Here is a 15,678-nt window from a genome sequence, read left to right on the forward strand (position 1 = left end):
GACAGGAATGCAGTAGTCTTACAGAGCTGACAACAACACTAAACAATTCTAAACTAAAAATTTCTGTAAAATTTGTGAAGCTCTGGGTTTAGGATTTAGGGTAGAATTCAGCAAAAAGCTTCAGTACCAAAGATTATCAAGGGCAGACCTCAAATGACACATGTAACACTCTAGCTTTTTCTCAGGACTGTCCTGACAGATTTTAGTCTTTGAAGTTCTAGTTCAGATTAATAGGGCAACTTTTTTTATTAGTTAAAAACTGTTTTGTAGTAGATATAAATGCAGAAATATATGATGCGTGGTGCTGCAAATTTAGGAATTTGGACAGCTTAAAGGTCTCCTCTGTTTATATAATTTGCTGCTTCTTTTCCTGTTTTGTGGACTCAGTTTCTTTACAGTCTTTTGGCATCTGTTCTTACTTACATTGATGTAAACTGGGATTAATACACTAATAACAATGGAAAATTGATGTAAAGCCTCTCAGAGATCTGAATTGGAGCTTTTGCATTTGATTCCAGCTTCCCTTGAGTCTTTATAATAGATATTTAAAGCTGTTCCACGTGAACTGTGTGTATGTGTATTATATATGAAATTCTTTCAGATAGAACTGGAATACTTTGTAATTCTTTTTCATCCATTATGTAGTGAGAGAATACAAATCAGTGGGGAGCTGGACCAGGAAAGAAGTAAATTCTTATTTAGGGTTTGTCTACTCTTGCGTAGTTGCTACTGTGACTGCACAGTGGGGTGTACCCTAGTTAATTTTAAATTAGCTGGCTTGGCAAGAGTGCAGTAGCATCGCGTAACTGCCAAGAATTTCCTAAGCTTCCAGGAAAGGTGTTCCAGCCTTGTGCTGAGCTTGTTGCTGTAGCTAGCTCAGTTTAACCTGACCTAAGTTCAAGGCTTTGGCTGTGTTGCAGAGATGGCTTTAACATCACATGGATGTAAAGATGTAATTTGCATGCTACTTCTGTTGTCAGAGTCTCATCTGCTGCTTCTGAGGACTGATGAAACTCTTGCTGAGGGGCACACCAAGGGAAAGAGCTGGTAGGGAAACTTAACTATTTGCATGTAAAGGTTAGGGTAGTTCTACTTTAGACTTTTTTTACCCCTTCTGACTTGCAGGTGCAAGGGATGATGTAAGCAGAGGAGTAGGGAGCTGCTGGGATGTAAAGGCAAGGAGACCCAGTGACTGGCCTTCTGCACGTGCTCTCTGAGCATGGTGAGCTCACTTGAGAGAGTTCAGAGTCTGGGAGTGATTTCTAACCGTTCTCTCTCCTCATCTGTGGAGGTGGTCGGAGGGAGATTCTGAAAGGGCCACGGGGGAAGTGAGAATGCAGACTTGGGGTGTGGGAGTAGATAGATCTTTCTTTCTGGTGATGAGAGTAGCCCTTGAGTAGCTTTTCCTCATAGTGATATGGGAGCAGGAGGAGAGGTAAATACCAATTCTGTCTTCGTTTCTGCTAGAAGATATTATGAATTATTGCTTTATCTCTGCTGAATCACTCTACTGCTTACAACTGGGTTGGAAATTTTAAATTTATAGCATTCCTGAAATGAAGGTGCATGTTGGTAACTATGTTCCATGTGCAAAATGCTGATTTCTGCACATAGATTTCTTTCTTGTGGGTGGTAGCAGAGCCTCGGAAGTGAAAGGCTTTGACGTTCATAACAAAGCAGAGTGACCTTTGGCTGTCTGTGCTTACCCAAAGATGCAAGACACCCAGTTTATACTGTTAAATATCTGTGAAGTTATATTGTTGCTGGGTTCACTATTAGTAGGTCTTTATCTTCTCTTCTAAAATCAGCGGTTCCCTCTGAGATTTAAATTTTCCATACAATCCCTTGTGTATGGTAACAAAGGATGCCTGATTTAGCAGTGACACTTGCTAGTGAGACCTGCCATCAGGTGATTCAGAGTGTCTGTTCTTAGTCTTTACTTTGTTCCTAGGGAGTACTTTCTGACTTAGTTTGCCTCATGCTGTGTTTAGCCTGATTTCTTATTAAAAACAGAAATGTTTTGCCCTTAGATTCATCAGAGGCTTTTGAAACCTGAATGATGAGAAACTCATTAAGGTCAAAGGCAAGAATAATGTGTTTGAGAAAATGGGAGTGTTGGAATCTTTTGCTCTTTAACTCATGACAACAGCTTTTCACCTCACTCTGAATAGTATTGTCATCCATTGCTTTTTGTCTCAAGCCAGGCACCTGTGGAGCAAGAGAGGGAGGTGTCCATATATAACTGAAGATGTTGGATGCAATCACATAAGTACCAGGCAAGGTATTTTCATTGGGTAGCAGAGCTGGTGGTTTAGCTGGTGCTGAGCCTTCATTCGAAACATCTCATATGCAGCATTTGTGTTAATGACAGGCACTCCAGTACAGCAATGAGGGTCAAAAATGCAGAGTTGATACAAAGAGCAGGCAGTTTACCAAAGGGATTGTAATTGCCTGGATGGCAGGGCACTGATCAAATGTGCCAACAAGTCCAAAGTTGTGTTTCAAAGTGCACAAATACTGACTTGGGACACATCTACATTAGCAGTTTAGTTTGGACAAAGAATGTGCTTTTAAACTGAATCTCCTGGGTTTTCCCACTTAACTGATTTGGGTTCTCATTGTGGAATAGTCTTAGGCTGTGGAAGGAGACTGGTGATAACACTGAACTGTCAGACCTGCTGCAGGAGCACACCTAAATAAGCTCCAGCTGGTAATGGACTTTCAGCCTGTGGGGACAGACTACAGCAAGTTTGAAATACTGCTTCCTTGTTCTCCCTGAAGTGTACCTAATGTGAAAGTGTGCTTCTCATCACCATGTGTTTTACTGTAGAGATACACTCCTGTTGCACCATACTAGCTGCTAATGCAGATATAACTGTAAGGCACTAGGAATGGGTTCCATCTTGTCTGACTTTAGCTTCTTAAAAGTAGCTCTGCTAGTCAGGAGCAGAGATACAGGAGACATGAATTGCCATCTGCTTTAAGTAGGTGCTCAAGATAAGCTGAATCAGCCTTAGGGGTCTTCTATACTTTATTTTTTTTTTTTTTACATAGCCTGTAAAGGAAGCCTAACTTTTAGGCATCTGCTTGCATCTAACTGCTAGAGTCAAATGAAAAGGCTTCTATGCGGAATAGGGAAGACTATATTCCAGAAGAGATTAAAAATTATAGCAGAATGATGCAAAGCAAACCATACCATAAGATGATGACTCAGAAGGTCTTATTCTCAGGGCAATTATTTCAGAAAAACGAGGTTTAATATTAACTAGCAAGTATTTTCACCTGGTAATATTAAGCCAAGATGTTAAAAGAAGACACTATGCATTTAGCTGTAGAAAATAATGAGAGGGAAAAAAACCCCTCTAAGTCTTTACATAAGTGATACATGATTCAGCAGCTCATCAGGAAGTTATGGTTATGAGAGGGTTTTGCTTCAAATCCTAAGCAGTTTGCGTGCTTTGCAGGAGTAGAAGAAAACCCAGTAGTTAGATATTGTTCATTTGGAAATCATACATGAGATAACGAAATGCATGTGCCTCTTGACTTAAGCCTTTCACTGTCAGTTGGACAACAGAGATGATGGAGTATTGTATGGTGTACCTGTACCGTGGGTGCCTGTGTAGTGTGTCACAGTAAGAGAGTGAATACCTTCACGAAGTGCGCCTCAAAGATTCTCAGCTGCTGTTTATCGAGCAGATTTTTTTGATTGCATTCAATCTAGGTTATTTGCACAAGTGTTCTAAAAAAAGTATTTATTCTGATCTAATCTGCTCAGTTTTTTTGGTGAGTAGAACCTTTAAGGGCCTCTGGGTCAGTTACACAGTTCTGATGTTAGACTTCCACTTTTCTTGGTTAGCTGTCAGATAACATTTGATAATGCATTACTTCTAAAATTTTCAATGAATCTTTTTATTCGAAAATGCTATGCTTGGTATTATTTTACATGCTGTAGCATTAATGTTGGAAAAGCTGAAAAGAATAGGATCTTTAGCAAGGCATTTGCAGAATATTTAAAATTTGATTCCTAAATTTTTTTTTTCAGTGTGTTTAGCTTGGTTTTGTTCTGTTACACTAGCAAAGATCAACTCTTTTTTGGTTCTAAGTCATTTTGACAGTGAATTCAACCTCAGTTATGATGAGTTTTATGTTGTTTTGGAAGTTTATTAAAGATCACCATATTCAAAGATGGTTTTCCTAGTCAGTAGCTTTTAAATCAGACGTTTAAAAAAAGTCAGTTTTAATTTTTCTTGCAGGTAACAAGATTCTTTTATGACAGGCTTCAGGTTATCTCTTATTCTAATGGTAACTTGAAGACTCATTCCAGTTTCAGCATGGGTTTAGCAAATATGAAGAAAGACCTTGCAGTCTTGCTTTGAGCTATCTGGAAATCCACTGACAAACTTATCTTTTCCTTAGTTATCAGCACGGGTGATAACAATGTTCTCTCTACTGCACTTTCAGCTGCTGGTGAATATTACTGCTTCAAATATAAACACCTCTGGGACAGTAGATTTACAGCCAATTTCTCTTTTTGCTTACTGAGCAGGAAAAATGTGACTAGGAGTGAAATTCAGCAGATATGGTCTTTGCTCTGTTGGACTTGACGTGGAACACTGACTTGGTTAACTGCTTCCTCTAATTGAACCATGATCAGCTAATTTTTGTTTCTTTATAGCCTGTTTGCCTTTTTTCTACCCCTCTTTAGACTAGCTAAACCCCCGAGCCCGTTAAATACTGTGATACTGTCTACTGGAGAGAGTCCTGCAGAGGGCTATGAGGATGGTGAGGGGACTGGAGCATCTCTCCTACGAGGAGAGGTTGAGGGAGCTGTGCTTGTTCAGCCTGAAGAAGAGAAGGCTGCGAGGGGACCTATTAAATGCCTACAAATATCTGAAGGGTGGGTGTCAGGAGGATGGGGCCAAGCTCTTTTCAGTAGTGCCCAGCAACAGGACAAGGGGCAATGGGCACAAACTGAAGCAGAGGAAGTTCCAGCTGAACATGAGCAAGAACTTCTTCCCTCTGAGGGTGACGGAGCCCTGGAACAGGCTGCCCAGGGAGGTTGTGGATTCTCCTTCTCTGGAGATATTCAAGATCTGCCTGGACGTGGTCCTGTGCAGCCTGCTGTAGGTGACCCTGCTTCGGCAGGGGGGTTGGTCTAGATGACCCACAGAGGTCCCTTCCAACCCCGAACATTCCGTGATACAGTAAATTGCGGGGGTCTTTCCAGAGTACCAGCAAAGCTGCTACTCGCTTCTCCCATCCCGTTCGGTGGGTAAGGGGAAGGTGATCTTTTTCAGTTCTCTGTGCAGTACCCAGGAATCATGACAATGACCCAAAAGGTTTGACTAAAAGCAAAGCTTTACTTGGATTTCAGTGAAATTACAAAAGGTGGTAACTTTGCAACTTTATAATGACGTTACTTTTAACGCAGTGGGGTTAGAATGGGTATTGATTTGGAAAAACTTACAACAAACTGCAAAATATTGCAGATTGAGAAACTTACAACAGCTTTACCCTTATGTGCCTAGGAAGTCAGAGAGAGAAACAAAAGGAAAAATTGAGAGAAGATATCACCAACCTTGGATCCAGCAATGACTTCTGCTGATAGTTGGGTCCTCCAGTGGTGTGTGCGTGCCAAGGAGCTTGATTTTACAGTTGCAAGCCTGGGTGCTTGGCAGTGTTCCACCAATCAAGCACAAGCACACTTTTCTAACCTGTAGTAAACACACATTTTGAGCAACAGTTATCAGTACTTTTACAGTTCTGCTTAATTACTCAATTACTCTCTGTTGGTCCTTACATGTCTTGTCTCTGTTTAAAGACAGAGTTCCTAAAATTCACTGGGCATGCTCTGCAAGTAATGGTCTTTGCTTGGGCCAGGGTCTCCAGCTCAGGGGGTGTGAATTTTTAGTGTTATAATGAGGGTAGTTCAACTAATGGTACATGAATTCTCAGTTCTGCTGCCAAGTTTGCATCAGACAGAAAACGTTCTGATTAACTGTCCTTCTCAAGGTCCAGTTGCTCCAGCATAACACTTGGTTAAAGATACCGAATGTTTGCTGTTCTGACAGGGAGTGATTCAGTGTCCTCGGTTAAGCAGGTCTGTAGCCATAAGATGTTTCTTATCTGGAACACTGGCTGCTATTCAACAGCTATTAATCAGCCAAGTCTCAGAGTTTGTCTTTAACATGTCGGGTACCAGTTTGTCTTTAACATCTCGGGTACCTGTTGTCCCTTCCTGGGGAAGGGGTACAGTGTGCTTCCCAAAAGTCCTTGAAATGAGTCGGGGGGGTGTGTGTGTGTCTTAGTGGCCTGTCAACCCCAACTGTGCAAGGCTGGTTGCTGCCTTGCACAAGCGCTTTACTTGGTGGATTCTGCAGGCTGGCACCCTGCCTCTGCAGGGTTCTGCTCATCTGCCACAGTCGCTTATCAAGATGAGAAAGCTCCCAAAGCACAATACCAGATTTAGGAGTTTGCTTAATCGACACGTCTCTGTCTCTGTTCCTCAAGGCAGATGTTTGAGACAGTTGCTCACTTTCGTCTGGGGCCTTACACCACTCCAAACTGATCTGGTTGTCTTAGGTCACTGCAAATCTTACGTGGCTGCTCCAAGTTCAGTGGGTACTGTTTTTGTACTAGTATCTATTTATGCAGTTTAACTCTGTGGGGTAAACCTTTTCAGACAAACATTAAAATTAATCTGAATGTGCAGGATTTATTGTTTCAAAACTGTTTACAATGTTGGTTTAAATTTGCCAAATACATTTGCCCAGGAAAGAAAATAGTATTAGGCTTACATCTATACTAGAAAATAATGTGGCACAATAGAAGCAGAACTGAAATGCAAACTAATTGATGATGAGGGTGTGATATCTGCACTACATGTTTTGGCAGGTTTTACTTTGGACTAGTCCTAGTCTGATACACGGACTGAATGCCCCTTAGTTACTGGAAGGTGTTGGGTGTGGTGCTGAAGATGATCTTTCAGGTTTTTTTCCGAAAGACTTCCCGCTTATTCTTTCTGAAACCTCTGCCTGATCTGAAGCAAAGCACAGTAAACAATGATACTTGGAAGATCTACTTCAAAACCACTTTTGAACCAAACTAGGTGCATCCTATGTACTGGAAGCCTGCTGGAAGAAGAGTGTGGCTTCTTCTGGTAACTGCAAATGAAGGCATTCAAGATGTTAATACCAACATAAAATATATATATATTTTTTTTTCTTCTAGATTCCACGTAAACCAGTATGTCCTTTGCCTTTGAGAAGACTATCTTGAGAAATGTGCCAGAGGGTGTTTGGGGGTGAATTTTTTAGTTTTTCCTATGGAATTTTCTGCTTTGTGTAGACAATTATATACTGAAGAATGGTGTGGTGATGTTCTTTCTTATTATCTGAGTGTCACAACCATCAAGAAACAGTCATTTTTGCTGCTCGCTCTCTGTGACTTTCTCATACAAAGTGTTAGAGTTAAAATCAGAGCAACAGCAGTTGGATAGACCAATATGTGAATACTGTTGTCTTTCAAGTGTTCATGACCTGACTGAACATGACCCAGCAGTGTGCATTCACAGCCCAAAAGACCAACTGTATCCTGGGCTGCATCAAAAGCAGTGTGGCCAGCAGGTTGAGGGGAGGGGATTCTGCCCCTCTGCTCTGGTGAGACCCTACCTCGAGTCCTGTGTCCAGCTCTGGAGCCCCCAGCACAGGAAAGACATGGACCTGTTGGAGCAGGTCCAGAGGAGGCCACAAAAGTGATCAGAGCGCTGGAACACCTCTCCTATGCAGAAAGGCTGGGAGAGTTGGGGCTGTTCAGGCTGGAGAAGAGAAGGCTGCAGGCAGACCTTAGAGCAGCCTGCCAGTACCTGGAAGGGGCCTACAAGAAAACTGCAGAGGGACTGCTTACAAGGGCCTGGAGAGATAGGACAAGAGCTAATGGCTTTAAACTGAAAAAGGGTAGATGTACACTGGATATAAGGAAGAAATTCTTTACTGTGAGGGCGGTGAGGCACTGGCACAGGTTGCTCAAAAAAGCTGGGGATGGCCCTTCCCTGGCAGTGTTCAAGGCCAGGTTGCATGGGGCTGTGAGCAACCTGGTCTGGTGGAAGGTGTCCCTGCCCATGGCAGGGGGGTGGAACTGGAAGATTTTTAAGCTCCCCTCCAACCCAAACCATTCTATGATTCCTCTGACACAAACAGAATGTGGAGTTTTCATGAGGATTTGCTGTTGGGAGCTGCTGAAAATGTGTTGAATGAAATGAATATTTAGAGATTCTGCTTGGGAATGGGTAAACAAATGTTTTGTATATTTATTCAACTGGAAAAACCTGTCAGATTAATGAAATGTGTTACTTCTTTCGAGTTCTCGTATTGACCTTACAGGTAAGAGGAATGACTCTAAGGGCACTGTTACTTGAGGTAAATTTGACTGACAAGTCTGGATTAGTAAGGAAGAAAAGGACTACCTAGTGCAAGACATGAGTTTCCAATACCTTCATCCATTTAAAACTATTTTTCCTCTCGGTATAATTTAGACAGCACCTTTGTAAGTAACCCCAAATCATAACTGTTCCCCTGTTAATGGGGAAAAAGTAAAGATACTAAAATGTTCAATTTTTCATTGAAAAAAACAAAAAAGGTCCCACAAATGAAATCAAGTGGCAAGAATGACAGACAGGAATGATCTGTGTAGGTTTTGTGAATGTGTGTGGTGCTGTCCTCATAAAATTTTTTCTTCTGCTCTCTAGAAATTCTTTTCTAACAATAAGGAATGTGGGTAACTGACTCTTTGGGAGAGTAACAGTTAATACTTTGCTGTCACAGGAGGGAATATTTCTGTGGTCAACTTCTCAGGATAAGGTGATTTGGACTGACTTTGTTAATGCATCACAACATCACAGTAATTTTGTGTTATTGTCAAGTGCTGCTGGAAGCCAACAAGGAGGATAGTATCTGGAAACAGAACAAAAGGTGGAAAAAACCCGACATGAACAAAAAGAATAAGACTCACTTGAGGGAGCTTGCATTTGTATCTGGTTTTACAGGGCAGTGAAATTATACTGCTTACTGAACATGATTTTGATTGTGACTGTGTTAACAATTCCTGTTATCATAAAAGTGTGTTTTAATGCATTATGGAAACTAGTACTGGACCTTTTGAAGATTTAAGTGCTTTTTTGTTCTAGGCTACAGAAATGTTTCTTACAAAAACAGAACAAGAAGGGCAAGAAAAAAGGAAATGAACAAGGATTTAGTAATGCTGGAAGTGGTTGGTGTTAGAAGAGAAAACTTGGATTTTTTTGGAAGCAGCTCCTGCAATGAACAGATTGTCTCATTTAAAGAACAGCAGATATGTCATGGAGGAACTCCTCAAACTTAGTTTTGCCCGTTTCTTGCCATAGGTTTTGTTGTCTTTCCTTGTCCTATTACCAGACATATTTGGATAAGAGCAAAGCATATCGTTTAGGTTTCAGTTAAGTTTATGTATTCCCCAAGAAAGAGTTTTAATTCAAGTAAAAGTAATTATTCCTTATAGTGGGTGCTAGGCTACCTGACAGTGATAAGGGTGATAAGAAAAATATTGTGACTCAGGAGACAAGCAACCTGTGATGACTTGCTGCTAGTTTTGTAACCTCAGGATCCCACTTTTGGTTAGTCTTGCTGGGTGCAGTAGTCATCGGTTAAGCTGCCAATAAAAAACCCCACTATCCCCTTCTGTTCGGTGCAGTGAGATTCAAGTGAAAAGCAATTCCTACTGTCTGACGTAGATCCTGTATATGTGTGAATATCATGGACTGCTAGGTTGAAATGCCAGGTGCTTTTTGGGACAGATGAGAGAGAAGATTGGACTTTGTGGAGTAAATCAGGAAATACATTTCCATAAATAGAAATATAATTTTTTTCTAGGGATATGTGGGTGCCTGGGTTTTAGTCTGACATCTGGAGAAAGAAATGAACTGAAGAAAGTGACAAGGGTTTAAACCTTCTCCAAGTTATGGAGATGGTGGGGAGGGATGTTAGTGTGTGATGGGGTAGTGCTTGAAAGGATTTTTATATGCCTCCTCTCAAAGGCCTGGATCTAGTGCTGTTTGATGTCCACAGCTTCTAGTGAATCCTGTGGGCTTGAATCAAGTTTTCTTTGACTGTAGCTATATCTGAGTGTGCATCTATAGAAATGAGTCTTCTGCCAGCCCTGCTCGCGGTGCCTTGGTCTGCATCATTGCCTGGTCACAGGCTGAACAAGCTGGGTGTCTCTGGGAGGAAGCTCAGCTGCAAGCTGTGTGCCAGGACAGCCCCCGTGGGTACCGGCAGGTGTTCAGGTCCCTGGGGCCACAGTGGAGCCCTGGTAGAGGCTGTGGTACGAGGGATTTATCATGCAGATCTGCTGCCTCTGGGCTGTGCTGCTCCCAAAGGTGGACACGACCTGCACGGCAGCCTTAGGTGAAGTCATGTTGGCTAATAAAGCTCTAATTGGGGTCCTGGGGCCTCCCCCCACCCTGCCTACGCCATCAGCCCCTGCCCCAGTAACACCATAGCAGAGCTGATCTCCAACTCCCCACAGCCCTGTCCTGTCTGGCCATGGCCCCGCTGAGTGGGGCCCACCCATGGGCCCATGTCCTGGCCTGGCACTAGGGATGTGTCTGATGCCAGGGCTGCCTGTTGCCCCCTGGCTGGGGCAGTGAAGACGGGTCCTGGCTCCAGCACCATGGCCCGAGGGAGCCATCAACCTCTGTGGTGCTATGATAGCCCTTCAGAGTCAGAGGGATGGGCCTCGGTGGTGTCTGGAGACTGGCGGTTAGTAGGTGGTCCTTGGTGCTGCTAGCCTTCTTCACCAATTTGGTGGAGAGATATAACTGGTAAATCATTTACTCTTGTAGTTTGTATGCTTTCTTTTCAGTGTGCAGGCATCTCCAGATTAATGTATTTTATCTTAATTGCCTGGTATTAAAAAATTCATTCCTGTTCTTACCTTCCATAAGCTATCTCTTCATCCCTGAAGAAAGCCGGCTGATCACCTCTTTTTGTCCTCTTCCCTGTCCTTCTCTTTTTCAACCTTGTTGTTATTTTGTGAAGTTGACTTGCTTGGGACACTTTCTTAAAAGCACAAACTTTGCAGCATAGGGAATCCATGCATCTCCTTTGCTGTGCCTGCCACTCAATAGTTAAGTGGTCCAGAGAACTAAATCTCTTTTGGTGTCTGCTCATTGTCAGCTCTTATTTGGTGCTCGGTTCATTCAGAGGAATTTAGATGGGAAAAGCCAGTGGACAAATGGATCATCAGTTTGAAGGAAAAGTTGGATTAGTATAAAAGGGAGCATTTGCCAAAAGTCTCCCCTGAGGTGACAGTGGGTTTAACATTGCGTGTACTGTGATTTTGCTGTGCTGACTGTGTTTGTGACAGCATGCAGACAGCTCAGCTGTGGAGAGGCACTTCTCGCCCAGTGCAAAGTGGCTGTGAAAGCTATAATTGGTGGTTTATACTCCATACTGGTAAATGGCCTTTGCTAGGATGCTGAAAGGCGTTTCCATGATGCTAACCATAGGCAAACCCATTTTCGAGGTGCCATTTTTACCTGTCTGTTATTCACTAGCCAGTATTCTTAAAAAATCAAAAGTGTCTATGCTATTTCACGCTCTTAATACCATGTAACTGCTCTACTGTTTGGAGAACTTGCTGGGGGTGTGGGAGATCCTGGTTCATTCCACCACTCATCTGTGAGAATATTGTTCTTTTCCAGGAAAGTGTCACTAATGTTATGCCCAAGGATTATTTTGGAAAGTGGGTTCTCTGCACTACCTGCTAATGACGCTGCAGTGGGCTAGAGCAATAAAGAAATTTGATTATGCATCTCTACTCCTGCAAATGTTTCTGTTGTTAATAAGATAGCAGCAGCAGAGATGGACACCCTTTGACATTACCTTCTTGGTGAGGGGCAGAGTCGGGGAAGATAGACTACTGTAAAAATTTGGTTTGTAAATGGTGCCTTGAAGACTAGCGCATCACTTCCAAAACAGCATTTTGTGTAAGCTGCCCCACAGAAGTTCATTTTAAGTTAATAATTTTTTATTTTCTGCTTTTTCTTTTGTTTGGTATGCCTGCGGAATCAGTTCCTTGCAAAGCTGTTGTCCACAGTAAGGTATACCTTTTGGATAAACCTCCAGAAAGTATTCTATCAGAATTTAACACTCCATCTCGAGAGTGGAAGGACCTGGCTGAGGACAGGCTGTGTGCTTGCCAAATACTTTTCAAAGCAGTCTTGACTTCATGGTTGTCCTATACTTCCAGCCTAAACTAAATCCAGGAACAAAGGGTTCTAGGGATGCATAGGGCAGAATTTTCTCTCTCGACCCCTCTCACCTCCAGTAAGTAAAGCTTTCTTTCAGTTTTTATTTATTGAACATTCTATCATTTAAATGTTTAATAAAGTTGTTATTTCACCAATGATCCATTTTGTAATACAAAGTTGCTCTAAATCCTGTGCTTGCAGTTGTGGAGTGTGGCTCACTTCACTTTCACAGACTCTTACAGCATGCTAGAATGCACTTCCAAATGTGGTAAAGAGAAAAGGCCCTGAAAGGAAACAGCTTACATGGGTTTAAATTTAGAGCCTTATATAAAATGTAAGCAGGACCCTGGACAACAGATACAATGACCTAGAAGATGCTAAATCCTAGTCATATAGGAAGAAAGCATGTATGATGTGAAAGACTCCGGAGTTTTCCTGTGGCCACTGAATATTGTACAGCTGCCCTTCCCTTAAAAACAAATGGATTTCCATGTTAGCATGTTTGCTCTAGAAAAAAAAAAAGCTGCTTTTTCTTTGACTTTCTAAAGAGAGCTTTGTGTGTTGTTCCACGAGGCTTTTCTCTTCATCACTGATATGTGTTTTGCCTCTACTTTGATATAGTTTAATTGTCACTTTCTTCCTTTCCTATAAATATGGATGTTTACATGAACATATTTCACCCATTTTTAAGCAGCATTTTTGTGTTCTTGATGATAACAAGACGGCAAGCTGTGATATGTGTGTTTTTCTAGAGACACAAAGAGTTTATAATGACTGATTATTATAATTTGTGTGTGTGTTTTTGATGCTATTGTAGCTTTCCTGGCAGATGTCGTGCCTGCTGTGTGTTCCTAGTTTGTCTGATGAACTGCTAAAGCTACTGGACACTCAGCAGTAAGTCTGGCATCCCACAATGCATTAGTAATAACTTTTTTCAAGATGAAGAGGTTTTAACTGCAGCACACAATCAGTAGCCCACACTGGAAGAAACAAATCAGAAAACCACTGTTCCATAAGCAGAGAATTGAAAGAGCTGCATAAGTAAAATGACAGACTATTCATTCCACTTTGGAAAGCATGAATAGGATTTTTGATGAAGCTTAATTTTCTTCAAGCTCTTCAGCCATGGATAAACCATTTAAAACAAAAATAGATGTGTTATGGAGCACTGTGCTCATCACTGTTTATTATTTTGAAAAAGCATGGGTTGTCCTTTGCTAATGACAAATAATGAGTTGAATCCTGATCTTACTTTCAGCAGTACAGTAGTGGGATAATTGCCCTGGCTGCAGCGACTTTTCTTCACATTTATGGCATAAAATGGAAGGAGGCATCTGGACCAGTGATTTTAATGACTTGCAGATAACAGTGTGTATTCTCTGACACATCACTGAACTGCAGATTTTTAAATTGCTTGGTGTAACCTAAATAAACCTTCAGTAAATAAAGTTTTAATTGAAAAGACATATTTTACTGAACAATGACATGCATCACTATTGTTGCCAAATGAGCCTCCCTGGCACCCTCTGGCTTTTGTACTGACTGAAGTCTATTTCACCTTTGAACAAAATGCTTCCTTGAATGATTTGTACTGTCCAGTATGCAGTTCAGCTAAATCTTGGAGAACTTCCCCGTTTAAAGAGGTCTTAAAACAACCAACCCACAAAACCTGCAAACTCCCAGTGCTTTGCAAGAGAACTTGCAGCCCAAGAATAAGCTCGCAGGCCAGCGAGTTGAGCTGGCTGGGGATGTTGTTGACTGAAGGCAATGCTTTAATGCTGGGTATTGAGTCTGCCTCGACTCTTTCTGGGCACTGTCCTGCTGTACAAATAGCCATGTTCACTTCAGGGAGCCTTTTATGGAGTCAGCTCCATTGATGTTATAAGAATCTCACCTTTTATTAGATAAATGACAAACTACTAAGGGAACATGCAGATCTGTGCTGAATGAGCTGAAGCAGAAGATGGATAGGAACAGAAAAATACAGCCTCCCCTCTTCCTCCTGATTGTTTCTTTTCTTACATATTTATTCTTTGCTGCAATCAAAAGGATGGATGAAAGTCTAAGTCAGCATCTTTTGAAGAACTTGTTAATGAACGTGTAAATTACTGCCTCATTTTTTTCTGTACTTCTAGCCGTTTTGCAATGTAGTGTGTACACAGCAGAGGAGGTCATAGAAGTCTTGTAACAGCAGACCTGTGTTTTTGGCTAAAATCTGTGCCTTTTGCTGTATTTTTTAAAGTGCAAGATCATAGGTAGCTGGAAGAGATGTTTCTGAGCACTCATTTTCTAAAGAGCTGATCAAGTGGCCAGGCTGTTAGTGAATGTTTTTGGAAACTGCTTTGTCTTTACTGTGGTACTTGGCAAATGACAGTACGTCATTTGTTGACTGCTGTCAGTTTGCTGGCTTTCTTTGTTCTCTGTTGTGGAAGTATCTGTAAAAGAGTGCAAAGGAATATTACGCTACCCTAGTGTAACCAGCAAAAGCCAAGGAAAAAAGTATCATAAACCATTAAAATATTGTGCCAACAGCTAGTTTAATAGGCTCACACAGCCTAAGAAAGGATGAAATAAACAAATACCTTTCAGGAGGTGAAGGTGGCGAACAGGAAAAAAGATTATCTACCTCAGGCTGCTGATCTATTTGGGGAAATAATTTTGCCAGCCCTAGCTTAGGTGGCAGTCACTGGAGTAAATGCTTCATTTATAAGCAGGATTCTGTTTAAAAGGAAATTGCAAAAATTTTTGAAGACTTGGAGCTGTATTTATTTGTTTTTCGTGCTGGTGTGCCAGATGAAAGATAAGGGAAGTGACACACTGGTTAATGCTGAAAGAAAATAAAAATACTAGCTAAATAAACATTTGCAAAACTCACAGCAGGAATGCACGATTCAACCACAGATGAATGTGTAATCTGTTGAGGTAACAGTTGTTCCTGACTGTACTGATATGTTTTGGATCATATTTTGATCCTAATGAGTTGTACTTAATAGCATGAGGCTGTGGCCTGAACTGATGTTTTTTAATGTTGGTGGAAACACTTCCAGGAAAGAGCCAGTGGGTATCAGATCAACTTTTTCTTTACAGACGGTTTATTTCAATGGCACCACTTAGGAGAACGAGCTCTCACAGAATCACAGAATCACAGAATAGTAGGGGTTGGAAGGGACCTCTGTGGGTCATCTAGTCCAACCCCCCTGCCGAAGCAGGGTCACCTACAGCAGGCTGCACAGGACCTTGTCCAGGCGGGTCTTGGATGTCTCCAGAGAAGGAGACTCCACAACCTCCCTGGGCAGCCTGTTCCAGTGCTCCGTCACCGTCAGAGGGAAGAAGTTCTTCCTCATGTTCAGACGGAACTTCCTGTGCCTCAGTTTGTGCCCATTGCCCCTTGT

At 41.8% G+C, this 15,678-nt stretch overlaps 1 long non-coding RNA gene across 5 annotated transcripts in view; it reads left to right on the top strand.

Moving 5' to 3' along the window:
- Nucleotides 1–974: 974 nt before the first annotated feature.
- LOC142360451 (uncharacterized) overlaps nt 975–15,678 on the top strand; it is a 246,112-nt gene continuing 231,408 nt past the window's right edge. For all 5 annotated transcript variants that reach the window (XR_012763045.1, XR_012763048.1, XR_012763047.1 and 2 more), the window contains exon 1: nt 975–1,047. This is a non-coding gene — a long non-coding RNA (uncharacterized LOC142360451). The remainder of the gene's footprint in view (nt 1,048–15,678) is intronic.

The sequence above is a fragment of the Opisthocomus hoazin genome, chromosome 2 (genome assembly GCF_030867145.1).
Source record: "Opisthocomus hoazin isolate bOpiHoa1 chromosome 2, bOpiHoa1.hap1, whole genome shotgun sequence".
Taxonomy (NCBI): Eukaryota; Metazoa; Chordata; class Aves; order Opisthocomiformes; family Opisthocomidae; genus Opisthocomus; species Opisthocomus hoazin.